The following is a 6000-nucleotide window of genomic DNA, read 5'->3' as shown; positions in this document are numbered from 1 at the left end:
CCAACATTAGAGTCACGTATCCAGTGTTTCATCTCCCCCGATTCTAGACAGGATCACCAACTATGATTTAGTATTTAAAATCTTATCAAATGAGAGCAATGACGAGGCACTGAGATCCAAATTCAAATAAAGAGAACATTAAAATATATCAATTTACTCTCAATTGATATATAGTCTTAAAATGTGACGAAGTAGATAATTATTGAATTCGTTGATTCTCAAATAAATATCGGAAGCTTTCTTCTAAACCCGGTTGATTCCGCAAAATGCTAGAAGATAGGCAACCAAATTCGACTTTTGGGAAGAAATGTCATGATCGCAAATTCTTATTAATCAAAAACTTCTTTACATCAACCCAAACAATTGTTTATATAGACTCCAATCCAAAAACACAAAAAAAAAATACTGAGTAAAAATTATAAACATACTAAAAATTCAAAATATCATAAATAGAAATTACTAAAAATACTCTAAATAAAAAAAACTCAAAACCTATTAAGAATATCAAAAAGATATTCAGATCCTTCTGCATCATTCTCTCCATGATGGAGAAAATTCACCCTTAAATTGTTGGTCATATCATCATCAAAAGTGTCGTCGACATTTTGATGTCTTCTTGGTGTGATGCAGCAGAAAGCCATTGAATCCATTGATTCACACGCTAATACCGGAAATAATTTTTTAAACCTTGTTGATTTGCCCACGAATACCAGGAAATAGAAAAACAAAACTCGTCGTTTCTAAAGAAGGAGACGACGACTGACTCCACAAGTTCAACCTCACTCAGATACTAACTGGCATAACGAATAACTATCAGATTTGTTGATTCGTGCACAAATACCGGAAGTAATCTTCTAAACCTTATTGATTCCACAGAATGCCAAGAGATAGGCAACCAAATTATTTGAGAAAAATGACACTGATCACATATTCTTATTAATCAAAAACTTCCTTACATCAACCCAGACAATTGTTTATAGACTCTAAACCCTAATACACAAAGAAAGGAAAAAAATACTAACATAAAGAAAAAAATTCTAAACATACTAAAAATTTAAAAATATTTTAAATGGACTCAAAATCCAAATATATAAAAATAGAAATTACCAAAAATATCTTAAATACTAAAAATACTCTAAATATCGAAAACTCAAAAACTACTAAAAATAATAAAAATATATTCAGATCCTATATCATTCTCCTCATGGTGGAGAAAATTTGCCCTCGAATTATTGGTCATATCATCATCAAAAGTGTTATTGATGTGTTGATATCTTCTTGGTGTGATGCAACAGAAATCTATTGAATATGTTGATTCACGAATACTAGAAAATAGAAAAGCAAAACTCGTCATTCCTAAAGAAGAAGACGACAATTGACTCCACAAGATCAATCTTGCTCTGATACCAATTGACGCATCTGATAACTATAGGATTCATTGATTCGCACATGAATACTGGAAGTGATCTTTTAAACCCTATTAATTTTGCAGAATATTAGGAGATAGACAACTAAACTCGACGTCTAGAAACAAACTATAAATTCTTATTAATAAAAAACTTTCTTACATCAACTCAAATAATTATTTATATAGGATCTAAACCCTGAGCGATCAAGAAAAGAAAGACATAATGATATAAAGGAAACTTTAATATACTAAAAATCTAAAATATCCTAAATAAACTCAAAATTTAAAAATATAAAAATAAAAATTATTAAAAATACCCTAAATATCAAAAATAATTTAAATATAAAAAACTCTAAAACTACTAAAAAAAATAAAAAGATATTTGGATCCTTCTTTAAAAAGAATTTGTGGAACAACAAATCTTTTTAGTGGAATATCACGTAGTCAAAGTACTTGTACTAAAAATAATTATGTCCTCTAATTAAGAAGGAACGATTTCTAGTGCCACGAGTTGTAGTTGGCTCATGTTGTAAATACCTCAGGTTGGTTTTAATGTGATCAACCGAGTTAAGTTTAGGTCATGTGTTATTTTGATACATTGTGTCTAAGTATGTAGGAACTTAGGAACACGAGAAGTCAAGCGGAACACACGGCGAGCGAGAAGAGTGGTATGAGAAATGAGTCGACGGGCTCAGTGCATTCGATGGATAAAAAGTTACGGAAGAATACACCAGTGGAAGTGCGCGAAGTGTTCAAAGGAAGAGAAGCCGAGTAGGAGGTCTGCTCAAGGAGAAGATCGAAGTTGGGTTCGGGTGAACTCAACTCCAGATGATTGGAGTATCACTCAAGCGCTTGGAGTTGCTCATTCTCGGATGAATAGTGCTCGAGGTTCTTCCATCATAGTTGGAGGCACCCTCGTGCCTCTTGATGGAAGCACCCTTGCACCTCTTGATGGAAGTGCCCTGATGAAGGCTAGAGACGCCCTCCCGCCTCTCTTGGAGGTGCCTTGGAGCTTCTATAGAGGCGCTTCCAATGAACAATAATCATTGGTTAACCGTTGAAAAGTGAATAAACTTTATCCACTTGGAGGCACCTTGAATGGCTTTGGAGGCGCCTCTAAGCAATGACAATTTATCCCATAAGACTATAAAAAACCTTCTAAAGTTTGGAATTAAATAACAACTCTTGTATTAATTTCTTAAGTAATTCCTAAGCGTTTAAAGTCTATAAGAGACTACTCCACCTTCACGAAGGGGTCTTTTTAGTGGAGTTTTTCAACTGTATTGAATTAACAATGACCTAGGTTGTAACCAAGTAAATTTCTAACCCTTCTTATTTTTCAAGTTATTACTTTGATATCAATTGTTTATTTTTAATATTGTGTCCTTGCTCTATTCAAAAGCAAGAAAAATTTCAAACTACTTTTCAAGGCTATTCACCCCTCTAACGGACCTACCTAGACCTACACACGTAAGGGTGTTGCTGTCAATAAATCTGAGATCAACTCCAAGCAAGTGTGAAATGATCTGCTGGTTATCTAAACTCCTCCTTGCATGCACTAATATTGTTGGACGAAACCTCTCGTGATTTACCTCCCTTTTAGATAGTGGAGTACCCTGAAGTGATCGTTGAGGTAACGGTTTTACCTTTTGTTGCTAAAGAAGGGACGATTTCTGTTGGAGCAATCTGGGTACCCTAGGTTTTGATGTTTGGGCAAAGATTTAAGTTAGGTTTATTGTTGTATTTAATATGCATTGTGAGTGTGCAAGCTATAAATACAACAAGGAAAGTCCAAGTGTGATCTTGGCAAAGGAGAAAAGTCTAAGGATGAGTCTTGACGGTGTAAGTCAAAGTATGTAGTCTTGGCAATGTAAGTCCAAGTGTGACTTGGCAATGGACGAAGTTCCGGAGGTGCGACCTCTTGGCAAAGGAAGACCCGATAACAATGACAAGGCTGATGGAAGCTCCAGAAGACAAGACGTGCAGGATAAGGAGGCATTCGAGGAACGCAAGGCTGATGGAGGAGGCTAGAAGGCTAGGTCTAGGTTGGTCGGGCGATGATGAGTGCTGAGTGAATGCACTCGAGGGTAGAATCCTAGAATTAGGGATTTATTATAACGTTACTGCAGCAGTACTGTAGTAGTCGACTGGTGGTTTCATCAGTCAACTGGTGTAGTCGACTGGGAGCGAACAGAATGCTTCTGTTCGCTTGGCTAGTGTGGAACAGTCGACTGGTATCGAGCCATTGGGATGTAACGGTTGAATTTTCACAAGAGGGCAGTCGACTGATGGTTTTAGCAGTCGACTGGTAGGCGGGATTTTTCAACCCTTGGTCTATATAACCAAGCCTTGGGAGCTTGGTTGAGATTGACGAAATAGAGGTGGTTAACCCCTATTAGTAGTCTACCTGTGCCCTAGCGTTTCAAGTGTTCTTGTGAGAGTTGTGGTGAGGTTTCTCTACCCACATGGAGCTACGTGAGCTAGCTGGAGTTTGCCGGGGAATCATCCACTGACGGATCAGGATCGTCTACCTTACGGACAGTTATGGAGTAGGAGCATTGATCTCCGAACCGCGTTAAATGATTGTGTAGCTTGGTTTGCATTTCTTGTCTTATATTTAGATTAGCTTTCTATTTGTTTGTTTGTATGTTCGCTGCACACTAACCATTGTAGGAAGCGAAATTTTGGGTGAGACGTTATTCATCTCCCCTCTAGCCAATAGCCAATGTCAAGGTCCCAACAATTTCTAGCGTCGATCAGAATACTCCAAAACTAGAAGTAATCAAACCAGAAAAAACAAAACTTTAACAACATAAAAAAATCATATGAAATCGGCTGATGGACCATAATAGGTATTTCGATCGAAATCAATTGATAGACCTAGAGAAATCAGAATGATATGGAATCAAGTCTTATGTATTTGTCTAGTTCTCTTGATTATACATATGTCTTCAAGTATCAATTTGACATAATATATTAAGAGCGATTATTTTTTAAGTATAAATTAAAATTTTAATCATTTTAAAAAATAAAATGGGTTTAAATCTATTGCCACCAAGTAGCAATCAAATAAAGTTGTTTTCAAATCATGAATAGTCAAATCAATTTCTATATATTCCTTTAGTTTTTCTAATTATATTATTGCTTTCAAATAACAATTTAACTCAATATATTTAGTACATTAATTTTTTAATACGAATTAAATTTTTCAGACATATTTATATTTAAAAATTTACTATTCTCAATATATTATGTCAAATTGATGTTTGAAGACATATATAATCAGGAGAACTAGAATAACACATAGAATTTGATTGATTTTGATCGATTTCGAAAAAAATGACAGATGGACTTAGAAATCTCGGAATGATCTAAAAATCATATTCTACGTATTCCTTTAGTTCTCCTGATTATATCCATACTCTCAAATTCTAATTTGATCCAATATATTAAGTATAATGATTTTTTTAATACGAATTAGATTTTTCAGATAAAATTACTGCTCTTAATATATTATGCGAAATTGATATTTGAAGGCATATATATAATTAAGAAAATTAGATGAATATATAGAAATTAGTTTCATATCATTCCAATCTCTAGATCCATTAGTCGGTGTTGCTTAAATCTATTGATGGATCTAGAAATTTTAGAATGATATGAAACTAACTTTATGTATTCGTTTAATCTTTCTAATTAAATATATACATACTCAAATATCAATTTGACATAATATATTCCAAGTACTAATTTTTTAAATATATATATATTTTTAAAAAATCTGTGTATTTTAAAAAATAAAAAAATAACCCAATGTAGCACTCTATTGGGATAAACATATGGGGTAAAATGAATATTTGATACATGATTTAATAATTTTAAAAGTAGAATACATAATTTAAATATTTAGCAAAGTTAACTACGTGATTGGATAAAAAAAACTGTTAACTCTCCTTCTTTAATTGAGATTCCATTTCTCAGGTATTACTAAATTTTTAAACGGTAGAGTAAAATTTTTGAACTTTGCAGACACACAGCTCGGTGCCCAGTCCTTTCCAAGGCTTCTATTTCCCCAATAAATGCATTGGCTTTGCGCTGCCATCTCCACGTGCCGCACTGCTACAATATTTCACCAATCCCAACACATGCTTGTGTTTTGTTACTGTTCGATTTTGGTCCTTTATGCCCTACATATATTTAAGTATGGTTTTTACCAATACAAGGCTCATCCCCCTCATCGGGGGACAATCAGGAAAGTCACTTGAGGATAAAAATCAAGCACAATAAGAAAGTAACATTTGCATCTTCAGTTAATAAATTTAACAAATTTAATTAAATGGTAACATTTAACAATTTAGAAACCCATTAAATTTTAAAAATAATTGTTAACTTGAAACAATGAACTGAATATTCACGAATAAATTTAATATTTGATTTATTATAAAATTATGTATGATCATTCAATACATAAAAGTAATTAAATAAATAAATTTGAATAATTTATTAAACTAAATAAATAAGTTTAAATATATATATATTTGACTTATTAACATTCATGTACAACCCTATCAAACAAGTTTAAATATTTTAAA

The sequence above is a fragment of the Zingiber officinale genome, chromosome 8A, assembly GCF_018446385.1.
Source record: "Zingiber officinale cultivar Zhangliang chromosome 8A, Zo_v1.1, whole genome shotgun sequence".
Lineage (NCBI taxonomy): Eukaryota > Viridiplantae > Streptophyta > Magnoliopsida > Zingiberales > Zingiberaceae > Zingiber > Zingiber officinale.
Note: the sequence above shows the minus strand (reverse complement) of the source record.